We start from the raw sequence: 10,898 nt of genomic DNA, 5'->3' as shown, positions 1-10,898 counted from the left end.
GTATGTTATTCGGGCAGCGGCTGTCCCACTCCCCCATACACCACGCAGGGTGGAAGGCAGCTCGGGGTAATTTCTCACATCTTCGTAAAAACCACGCGGGCCGAGTTGGAAACACGGGTACGATTTTGTGCTGTAAAACCAGCTTGTGCTTTACTTCACCGCTTTATTCAGACATTGGAAATATTACTCCACGTTATTTGACATAGCTGTGCTGTAAAGGGAAGAAGTAAACAATGGGAGGATGCTGAAGCCAGCCGTGCCCAGCGGGGCGTGCTGAGGACGGGGACGCGTGGGGTGAGCTGCGCGGTACCCCCGCTGCTGGGTGTGCGAGGGGAGAGGGTTGTGTGTCCTGTGGGAGCGGCCAGCCGCGTTTCGGCGGTCGCTGCCCCTCGCTGTCATGCCAGCTGCAGCCTGGGCTCCGCGAGGGGCTGGCGGTGAGTGTGTGCCCGGTGTGTGCCCGGTGTGTGCTGCGGGGGCACGCCGGGGTGCGGGGCGGCTCCCGCAGCCGGAGGGGAGCTCTGCCCCTCACGATCCGGCTGCGGGACGGGCGGGCAGAGCCCCGCGGCGAGCTTTGTGCGAGGCGAGGAGCGTGAGCACGGTAACAGCGCCTGTGTGAGCGAGCGAGTGTGAGGACTGAGTGTGAGTGTGCGAGTGAGTGAGTGAGTGTGCCAGCGGCTCCCCGGCGGGGCGCCGCGGGTGTAACGGCGCCGCTGAATGGCTGGCGGGCCCGTCCGTCAGCGCGGCGGCCAATGGCGGGCCGCCTTACATGGCGGGGGGCTGTTGTGGCGCTGCCCGGCTTGCATGGCTCCGCGCGGAGCCGCGCTGCGAGCCGGGGGGGCCGCGCTGCCAGCCGGGCCGGGGGGCGCCCGCAGCCCCCAGCCCCAGCAGGTGAGCCCCGGCCTGGGGGTGGCCGCTCCCGCGGGGCCGCGGGGCCGCCGCCGGCCCCCGTCCCTCCCCAGCCCTGCCCGCGTTGGGAAAGTTTGGGCAGGGGAGGACGGGTGGGTGCGCGGCTGCCCGGCGGGGAGGGCAGGGGCGGGGGGCGAGGGGCGCGGGGCTGGGGGGCGCGGGGCTGTGCGGGGCTGTGCGGGGGCAGCGCTGCTGGCAGCGCGGGGAGGAGGCAGGGGTAGGCCAGCCGGTGCCAGGCTGCGCTGGGAAGCAGGCACCTCTCGGCGCCGGCGGGGAGGAAGGGGAAGGAGGAGGAGGAGGAGGAGGAGGAGGAGGGGGGGGGGGGGGGAGGAAGGCCGGCCAGCCATCGGCCGCCGCTCGCTGCCCGGCCGCGGGGGGACCTGGCGGGGGCATCGCGGGCAGAACCGAAACTTCATCCCCGGGGGGAGCGCCCGGCGGTACGGGCGGCGGGGCCGGGGGCTGCGGGGCCGGGGGGGGACGCCCCGAAACGGAGCCGGGGGGAGCCCCGGGAGGGGGTCGCGATCCGGCCGCCGGGAGCGGGCAGCGGGCGGAGGGGCGATGCCGGCGGGCGGGCAGGGCAGGGCAGGGCAGGGCAGCGGCCGGGCTCGGCCGGGAGTTGGGCTCCGCGTTTTCCGGTAGGCAGCGGCGGAGCCCCCGGGGGGGCGGCCCCGGGGGGCGGCCCCGAGGGGCTGGGGGGGTGTCGGTAAGTTTGGGGCGGGGAGCAGCCCGGCTGCCTGCCTGCCTCCGGGAGGAGGAGGAGGAGGAGGAGGAGGGTGGGAGGCAGGCCTCGGCCGCGTCCAGCCGTCGCCGCGGAGGTAAGTTGTGCCATTGGGTGGTCGCGATGACAGAAAACTTGGCGGGGGCCCCCCCGGGCAGGGGGCGGCCGCCTCGGGGGGGGGCTCCGGGCGCCGCCGGCAGCCGGATGGGTGCTGCGAGATCGGGTCGCTGGTGAATTACAGAAAGCAGCAGCCCTCCTCCTCCTCCTCCTCCTCCTCCTCCTCCTCCTGCTGCTGCTGCTGCTGCTGCTTCTCCTCCTCCTCCTCCTCCCCCCCCCACCCCCGCCAGCCGCTTCGCTCTTCCTCCTCTCGGGTTTATTTGCAATGTATGAAACTTGCATGGCCGTGGGGAGAGCCGATCCGGGGTAGGCTTGCGAGGAGGAGGAGGAGGCAGGGAGGCAGAGGCAGGCAGGGAGGCAGCCGCGCTAATCCCGGCGCCGTGCGGCAGCAGGTTTGCGTTGGAAATATCGGCGCAGCCCGGCGCCGGGGGAGGGAGGCAGGCAGGGAGGGGAGGGAGGCAGGCAGGGAGGGAGCCGCGATGCGAGGGGCAGCCGGGGGAAGGCAGAGGCAGGGCCGCGGGGCTGCCACCGCGCCGGGGGGCGGCTTCGCCACTTTCTGATTTATTTCCCCGGTTTATTGTTGCGCCGGGGGAGGCCCCGGCGCTGTAAAAGTTGTTGTTTTTGGCGTGTGCGTGTGTGTGTGTTCTGGTTGTTGTTGTTGCTGTTGGGGTTTTGTGTTTTTTTATTTATTTTTTTTTTTTTTTCGGAGGTGAGCGAGTCGAGTGCGTGCCGGGAGGGGAGGCCGCCAGGCCGGCGGTGGTCACTGGGGCCTGGGGCGCCGAAACCATTGCCCGTCCTGCCGGTGACACGTCCCGGGCCCGCCGCGCCGAGGGGACAGCGGGGGGGGGCCGGCACCCGTGCGGCTCCCCCGGCGCCTCCTCCTCCTCCTCCTCCTCCTCCTCCTGCTGCTGCTGCTGCTGCTCGCCGGTGGCAGCGGGATGATGGCCCGGGCCCGCGGGGCGGAGGAGGGGAGCAGCGGGCAGGGAGGCGGCCGCCGGCCGGAGCCCCCCGGGCGGGTGGAGGTGCGGGGGGAGCCCCCCGCGGCCCGGCCCCGGCCCCGGCCCCATCCCCGTCCCCGGCCGGGTGCCCCCGGACCCCTGGGGGTGAGGTCGGTGCGGTGCCGCCGCTCCTCGCCTCCCCGCTCCAAGCAAGATGGACTCTCGCTCGCCTCTCCGCTGCCTCCCGCACTCCGCCGCTTCTCCCCCTCTCCCTCTCCCCCCCGGCTGGTGTCAGCCGCCGGGATCGACATTTTGCAACTCGGGCGCAAACTTGATGCTGGCCGGCGGCGGGCGGGGGGCGGGCGTGTGTCTGTCTGTGTGTCTCTGTGTGTCTGTCTGTGTGTGCGAGCCCGGAGAGGCACGGAGACCCTGCCGGCAGCGGCGGGCTCGCTCCATGTTTAATACCTTGCCTTGCCTTCCCTCCCCACCCCGCAGCCCGGATGCCGGTGGCCCTGCACTTCGCACGGGCGGCGGCGGCGGCGGCCTGGGGCCCAGCGCCCTGCCCCGGCCCCGGCTCCCCCCGGCCCGCGGGGGCCTCGCCGGGACTCGAACCCGCGGCCCAGGCGGCGCCGGGCCCACCCGCGGCAGCGCCGCCGCTTTTGTCCGTGCCCCGGTGTCTGTGTGTCTGTCTGCGTGTGTCTGTGTGTCCCCACGGACACCCCTTCTGGCCGTGTCCCCCCTCACGCACCCCCCCCCTTTTGTCTGCCTCCCCCGGGGTCTCGCCCCGTGCCCGCCGGGCTGGCAGCGATGCTGACGGTGTGCCTGTGTTTGGTACTTTGTAGGTCACTATCACATGACGGAGGCGTTGAGGCAGCTTCATCGTCGTCGTCTGGCTGTAATTTCCAGTCGCCTTCCAGGGTGAGTGCTCGGCTCTGCTCGGTAAGACGGGGCTCCTCTCGCCGCTACCTGCGGGATGGGATGGGATGGGATGGGATGGGATGGGATGGGATGGGATGCTCCTCCGCTCCCGGCGCTCGGAGCCGCTGCAGAGTTGGTCTGAGTGACCCCAGGATGAACGGGCTGCAGCTACTCGGCTCTCCCCTCGCTTCCCTCTCTCCTTTCTCTCCTCCTCAGTGTTTTCTTTAAGCCTCGCTTTGTAAAGATGAGCAGGTAATGGACGTGGGGCTGAAGTTCCGAGCCAAAGTAACGTTAAAATATGCAAAGTGTGATGCGGAGGCCAGAAACTCGCTGAGAATGCAAAGTCCTCTGAAAATTCAGCAGTGGGGAGAAAGCAGGGGAGAAATCAACAGTTAGGACAGATTATGGGAAATCTGTAGAGGTCGAGGATCGGTGAGAAGTTCAACGTCACCGCAGTATGACTCCAACCGGAGCTGGTTCGGTTTTCACACGTAAACAGAGTTAATTAGAATTCCAGCCGTACTCCTTCTGCGTTACCACTTCTTCTTTTGGCATTGATTAATGCAGGTACCTATCAGTCTGAAAGACGAATCCTAGTGACTGACTTACCAGTACTCCTAAGCTTTCCAGCACACAGCTTCTTCTTCTGTCTGTATGCTGCGGAAAAGTTTTGACGCTTCTTAAGAGTTTGGCACTTCTTAAACCAAAGTGGACGTGGTAATTGAAACAGGAGGTTGTAATTTTGAAGGGTCATGTTCATGGATGGCAGAAAGCGAGTGCCACGTGAAGCGCTTTTCCTACAGGCACCCGTGGTGGCACTGAACTGCTTTAGGCCCAAAATGGGGAAGTGGGAGGCAATAAATATATCTAAATTATTTTTTTTTTTTTTGCTGGTAGTTTAGTATACATAGCTGAAAACAAGACAAGACATATATTTGGGGTAAGCTTAGCCCTCATAAATGTGAATGATTAATAACCTTCTCCTGACCTTTTCCAGTCTGTGTGTAGGAGACACGGGATAAGTGATGGTCCCAAACACTCTGGCTCGAAGGGGGCCGTTGGGAGCAGCTGTTCTGCGATACTGTGGCCTCAAGCCTATTCCTGGGGCTGGGATAACCACTGTGCAGAGGTGGCGCAAAGGGAGGGTTCTGTCTGTTCTCCAGCTCCTGGAGAATTGCACCCAAATTTCAATTTTCCGCATTTTATGGGCAGCGAGGTTGGTATGTGTAGGTCTGAGGCTATAAACAGCAAATTAAATTACCAAAATTCTTTATGACAGACTGGTTGCATAGGAGAATATTGCTTTCTGGTTTATAGCATTGCTGACAAGGATCGTGTTCAGGGTAGAGTAATTGATGCAACAATTTTTACGAAGCAGGAACACACTGGGAAATTCAAAAACTGGCTGGTAGGCTTCAAACTGTTGTTCAGAGCTGAATGCGAACACACTGATTTTTGGATGTAGCTTTCTGCATTTTCAGGTAAGAGTTAGATTAGAGAGCTGTAAGTATTGAGAGTTTCTTTCTTTGTTTGGAGTAGTAGCGAAAGGTACTGAGCAAGAACACCTTGTGGACCTTGCTTCAGGTAGTCTCTTCAGTCATTCGGCCATGTAGTGGCTTCAGCCTGTGTGATGGAGCCTTTTGGATGCGTGGGACTTTAATCCTAGAAGTGAAGCGGTGATCATAATCTCCCTACAGCTTGTAAGAGCAGTGGACCTCAGTTTTGTGCGCAGTGCTAAGTGTATATCTTGCCTAATACAGCGCCGTCATGAACAAATGGCAAAGACCAGAAGGGTAGAGTATCTTTTTGAAGAAAAAGTCACAATAGAAGCTTTAGAGGAAGCTGAGAAGTACATTTCCTCATAGCTTAAACGTAATAAAAATAACATGGCTATTTAAGGGGCGAGCAGAGTTTTCATTAGATTTGTCCGCAACGAGAAACTTCCATTTACTGTAGGGAGCTCTTATTTTGGGAAAAGTGAAGACTTGTTTTATTGCACAGTTCTCAGTAAAGTAGCTATTTGTGAAGGGAGTTCAGGAAGTCAGCCTTGATGTGCACGAGAGGGCTGGGTTCTGCTCTTGGGTAACAGGCACCAGGTGGGGTGCTGCTGTGTTGCAGCCTAAAGGGGGACATTCCCCTAGGAAGGGGCTATGTAAACAGTTCAGAAACTGGCCACGGCCTCAAAAGTTTGTTGCACGCTACCCTTCCTCCCAGCATAGCGAGCTGATAACTGCTTCAAAGCAGACACACCATTTAGGGGACTCTTATGTAGGTTTTAGTGTTGGGGTAACTTCAAACACTTAAGAAACTTGCCCTGGATGCTTTTGAGTTCTTGGGGGCTGCTCGCTGTAAATCCAGCACCTGCAGGACTTCAGATGGCTTCAGCAGGTGTTTCTTTTAGGAAAGGAGTGTAGGAGTGATGGTGAGAGGAATTCACCCGTGTTTATTTTCCCATTCAAGGGAGAAAAGCCTTTCTCTTTCATAGCTGTTGTGTGTGCAATTAGAGATATTCAGTGTCACATTCTCCACATAAAGTATCGGAGGTAACTGTGCATTTACATTGCTGTTCCATCCAGTATGATCGTAATGCACTTTGTTCGTAAATTAGCGGGTCCACAGCTTGCAATCTATAAGCATGTGAACATGCTGTAACACATGGCACACCTTATTAAACTCACCAATACGATTGCTCCCGTTCAGAACTGAAAGTTACTCCAGGCTGCTGCTGCTCGTGGTCTGTGGGCTGAGGATATGCGGCATCCTGGCACGGGGCTCGTAGCAGAGTGTTATGCAGGAGGGAAACTTTGACCAAGTGGACTGGGGAGAGGTGCTCTTCCATCACAGGTGGCGGTGGGGAGCAAGCAGGTGAGGCAGGCAAGGTGTTTGCACACTCGCACGGAGGCTCTGCTGTAGTGTGAAGGCTGTAAACACACCTGCGGTGACATCCAGGCAGCTGTGGGGTGACACGCTGCCTCTCTTCGGACAGCACGGTGCACGTACGCTGTTCAGGACTTCAAGTTTATGTGAGTCTGGTGGCTCCCAGATGGAGGAAGATGCTACGAATAAAAGCTGGAACTGAAATGAAACTCTTGTCTTAATTTCGGACTGCCACAGAGGGCAGCTGGAGGCTTGCAGGGTCATAGTTTACTCTTGGAAACTCAGCCATATGTCCCTTCTCCACCTGCAAATGGAGACTGATGATACTTCCCCGTATCATTAAATCATACGCTGCCCATATATGGGAACAGTTTACCTGAGTGAATTAGGTTTGTTTTAAAGCAGTATGGATAGTGCTTTGCCTTGCTGTAACAATTTATGTTTGCTTTATTACTTAGGAGTCTGTACAGCTGGCTTGACATAATAGTCATGTGTACTTCAAAATGCTTCTTGAGGAAAGAACAGTTAAAAAGTCAACTTTCTTCTGTAGTATTATCTTTATTCCTTTTCCTCCTACTTTTTCACCCTCATTCTAGCGGTGTCATTGTCAGAAGTTTTTTTTGTTCTGATTAACTTCAAAAGATCGTTAGAACTGACTTCTGTTTTTTCACTACTACTGCTATTTTTTATTTTATTTTATTTTTTTAAAGATTGGTGATAACGCCCTGTTTCTATCTGAGAGCAGCGTGCTGAGCCTGGTACTAGTGGCTGCATGTGAATTTCACAAAAGACTCCCACGGCTGTCGCTCTGCTTGACAGATTTCAGAAGGGGCAAGACCCGAACCAGCGCAAGGGTTACTCAGGTTTTAGGAATGGATTGATGGCCTGCTGTTAAACTGCACTGCTTTAAAATAAGTAAATAAATCACGCCCTCATCTCTGAACGACGTTGTTAATAACTGGCAGGTGTAGGCATTGCCTGGTTCATGTGCTGGTGTCCTATCTGGCAAAGCGCGTAAGCCATGCTGTAATCGTGCACCCCAAAACAAGGAGCAATCACCTTTATCCCTGTTCTAGGCATCTGAGATACCAAACAGCGAGGCAGCAGAGGCTTGCCTACAGTCACTTAGCAGGCTAGCGTGAGCAGGGAATGCAATAAAATCCACATCTGACTGCTTGGTCGTGTCCTTTCCCTTGGTGCAGGCTGCCTCTGAACCTTGCCTAGTAAATGCTTGTCTTGACAAGTGAGTAGTCTTGCTGGCTTCTCTGCCAGGTGGGCATCTCTTCTAATAGCCTAATTTCCTTCACAACACTACTTTTAAAAAATAAATTAGAGTAGTGTGAAGTTGCTAACTGCCAATTCAGTGATATTTATGGACAGGAAGGCCTGAAGTAGAAAGAGAGTAAAGTAGGAGGAAAGCTTGCTTAGAGGTTTTGCCACTTAATGTGGTATTTTAGCCATTGTGTATATTACGCTATTTAATACTAACTAATTAATGCTAACTTCTCTGTGTTAACTTTATAATATAAGGTATTGTTTTTCAGGGGGAAATTTCTTTAAATATGCGTTGGTCTGAATGGTTCTGTGTAATTAGATCAATATTCATAATCTAATGCTGAGTCACAATTAACTTTTTTATGGAACGTGCAATTGACAGAAGAGGCTGCTCTGGCACTCTGGCCATATTTTGATAGATAGGGTAAGTTATCAATTTAAACTCTCATTTCTAAACCCAGCAAACACATTGCATGCTGTAAGATTTTAAGATTTGCTGGAAACAAGTGTTTCACTACTGTGAATGTGAGTTGGCTTTGATTTTAAAATAGAGCTCTTACTTGAAGAGGAAAGCAAACTTCACTGGGTGCACAAGTATAGACCTAATTGTAGTATTCTCACAGTGGTGGCAGCATTTTATTATTTTTAGTATTTATAGATGTGATTGCGTAAAAGATGGATCAACAAAGAGGAAAAGCACGGTTTTGACACTTGCCAGTGTTCCTGCCTTTTCCTTTGTAGGACGCAAATGCATAATGTAATAGCAAGTCCTTATAAGCATGGACAATTCAGCATGTGAAAATAAACTAGCTTCAGGCATCTCTGTGTACAAAGAAGGCGAGTACAACAAAATTTCAATTTTTAGCGAGGGGAAAGAAAGTTAACTGGATTTGGTGAAATTACACGAAGGAAATCACTTGCTTAGGAAGCGAGGAATTTCTATCGGCAGTCTTCCACCCGGGTGTTTCAATGCAAGATATTTTAGAAAACGTGGAAATCGCTGCAAGTAAGAAATGGCATTTTACTGACCCGCTGTGGTACTGAGAGTCTCCTTCAGCAAAACTGAACGAGATTCAGAGGACTTCTACAACACGGGATCCACAGCACTTAATTCAGGTGGAAGCTCTCTTGACAAGAAGCTTAACAAATCCTGTCTTCACCTTCCCCTGCTGGGTGAGGGGAGGTGGCAAGGTGCTTCATCCCTGTGTCTGCTTTTTGTCTTTTTTTTTCTGAAGGCAATACATACGTAGCAAACTGCTGGGGAGCCTGCTCTGAGGCACTGAAAGCACACTGACCCCGTGCCCTGCCGTGGAGTTGCTCTCCTTTCTCCCCGTGTCAGGGCAGCACCAGGAAGGTTTCTGCCATCCACATTCTCAGGAGGGACTTCTCCAGGTCCAGGCACACACATGAAGGCCGGCTCCTTGTCAGTGCTGATGACGGATGAGTTGGCCCATGGCAGGATTCAAGTGAGGAAAGCTTAAACCTGCTCCGGGGCCCCTGTTGGGCTGGGCCACGTCTTGGTGACTGTGCTGTGCGGCTGAGCAGCGCCGTTAGCAGGAGGGGGACTGCTCAGTGTCCTTCACTGCTGCTTGGCTGGTGGCTTCGAACCCATACCTTTCAGTTATTTCCCCAGTATGTCTTTTCCTGCTGGTTATGTAAGGATTTTTAAGCACGTGCGTTGTCAGAAGTCATCTTTCTTCTTTTTTCCCTCTTCTTTCTTTTTTTTCCCCATTTGTACCCACATTCTACACAGACAGGAATTACCTGACAGCGCTAGCGAGAGCTCTTGGGAGTGGATAAGGCCTGGCACGTCACATGGTAATAGTTGGGATTGGCTTTTGCAGTAGTATAGTAAATCTTTGGTCTTCTGTGAAACAAATTATCCTAGGTTTTTGTTTCAGTGTGTGACAAAATGTGTTATTTCGTGGTCGTCAAAGCAATATTTAGGAGTACGGCATCGTGAGAGATCTGGAAGTGAAGCTTGGTAAAGAAAACCTTGGTAGAGAAAGGAGGGAGTGAGGGAAAAATTGATTTCTTATCTCTTTCCATCCTTTTCAGTGTGAAATAACTCCACAAAAGTCAGCAGAGCCGAAACATTGGGATATTCTGCATTAAAACCCACCCATGAAAGTTAGGAGGAAGTTGCTTTTGTTGTTGTGTTGTTGTTTGTTTTGCCAGGCTGATGAAAAGGGCACTTTTTTGGTTGGACATGTTTGGTTTGCTTTCCACGAGTTTCCTTTGAGCTATGGCAGATCTATAGTGAGCCGCATCGTGCTGGGATTTCTTTATTATTTTTTCTTTATGGGGCAAAGCATGGGGATGTCCGTGCGTCTTGTCCGTAGTCCCCCAGCTACACCTGTGCAACTGGATTCCTGAACAAAAAGCCAGCAGCAGAGCCATGTCAGCAGCGTGCACCCCTTCACAGATCTGCCCGAGGTTGCTGGCAGCCTGCAATTCCTTGGGAAAGCTGCAGATTTTGCATTATTCTTAATTATTGATGTGCAGGTAGTCCTGCCGGGGTCATGCGCCCGGTGCGCTCAGTAATCAGTGCACGAGCTGACGGGCAGCCCCTGCCTGGCGGTGAGCAGCAGAGGGAGGGCTGGGAAGAGAGGCAGCGCTGAAACAAGCAGAGTTCCCTACGTGGGGAAGGGGTGGAAGAGCCTGGAGTGGGAGAGTGCCGTTTGGGAGGTGTACCTCTTCTGGGAAGCGTGCAGTTACTGCGCGGGTGTGTTTGCTTCCCGAGTCTGCTATGTGGCTCAGCAAGGAAAGCGTTCTGATGTATTGCAAATCAATGGCTGAGGAGTATAGATTGGGGAAGAAGCAGTGTTGTTCTTCCTCTTTGCAAAAGGTTTCTTTGTACCCAGATCTCACGTTACATAGTGCAAACTGCCCACCTGGCTCGGTTCTTGAAATCGGTGAAGGCTCTGCCACAAACTTGGGAGTTGCAGCACTTGTGTCATGTTTGGACCTCTGATAATTCTTTTTTTCTTTAAGTAAAATGTCTGTATTTGTATTTCTTCCCTCTAATTTGTTTGGGATACTCTCTCGCACATTGTGCTAAACATCAGTCATCAAGGGCTCGTAATGCATTTTGAAATAAGTATGCAAAATTGCAGCATGATCCGGTGCTGATTATAGAGCTATGGCAT

General features: G+C 54.3%; 1 protein-coding gene across 9 annotated transcripts in view; it reads left to right on the top strand.

Moving 5' to 3' along the window:
• Positions 1 to 805: 805 nt before the first annotated feature.
• BBX (BBX high mobility group box domain containing) overlaps positions 806 to 10,898 on the top strand; it is a 136,646-nt gene continuing 126,553 nt past the window's right edge. For 3 of the 9 annotated variants that reach the window (XM_082754940.1, XM_082754938.1, XM_082754943.1), the window contains exons 1-2: positions 806 to 888; positions 3,522 to 3,597. The gene's annotated coding sequence lies outside the window, so the exon portion shown is untranslated. Of the gene's footprint in view, positions 889 to 1,299; positions 1,344 to 1,696; positions 1,722 to 2,024; positions 2,134 to 3,521; positions 3,619 to 10,898 lie in introns of those variants that run through there. The other 6 variants (XM_082754942.1, XM_082754948.1, XM_082754946.1 and 3 more) reach the window with 5 other exon arrangements.

Source organism: Aythya marila (genome assembly GCF_965140915.1).
Source record: "Aythya marila genome assembly, chromosome: 1".
NCBI classification, from domain to species: Eukaryota; Metazoa; Chordata; class Aves; order Anseriformes; family Anatidae; genus Aythya; species Aythya marila.
This window is presented reverse-complemented; position numbering and strand designations above follow the sequence as displayed.